Genomic DNA, 327 nt, shown 5'->3' with positions numbered 1-327 from the left:
CTTGCCCATGATTTTCATTCTCTTTGTTTTGTTTGTATGTTATCTATGCAAGCAGGGTACTGTGCTCCTCTATTCACTAGTTGGCAGCATTTATACACTCACCACCTATCTCCTTTCCTGTTGTCAGTCTCTCATATGTCCCTGCCAAACTTGGCAAACAGGGCCTATTCTTAGGTCCCTGGAATCCGAATTAGAATTCTATCAAATTAAAATAAAAAATGGCTGCCCCTTGTAAACATTCAAAACAGCTATACCCTCTGTAAATATCCAAAATGGCTACGCCCTCTGGACAGTGTAAAGTCAAGAGCTCAGGTTGTCTCCCACCTT

This window comes from Orycteropus afer, unplaced genomic scaffold (assembly GCF_000298275.1).
Source record: "Orycteropus afer afer isolate SDZICR_OR568_19922 unplaced genomic scaffold, OryAfe1.0 scaffold00735, whole genome shotgun sequence".
Lineage (NCBI taxonomy): Eukaryota > Metazoa > Chordata > Mammalia > Tubulidentata > Orycteropodidae > Orycteropus > Orycteropus afer.
The sequence above is the reverse complement of the archived record's forward strand: the minus strand, read 5'-3'. Positions refer to the sequence as shown.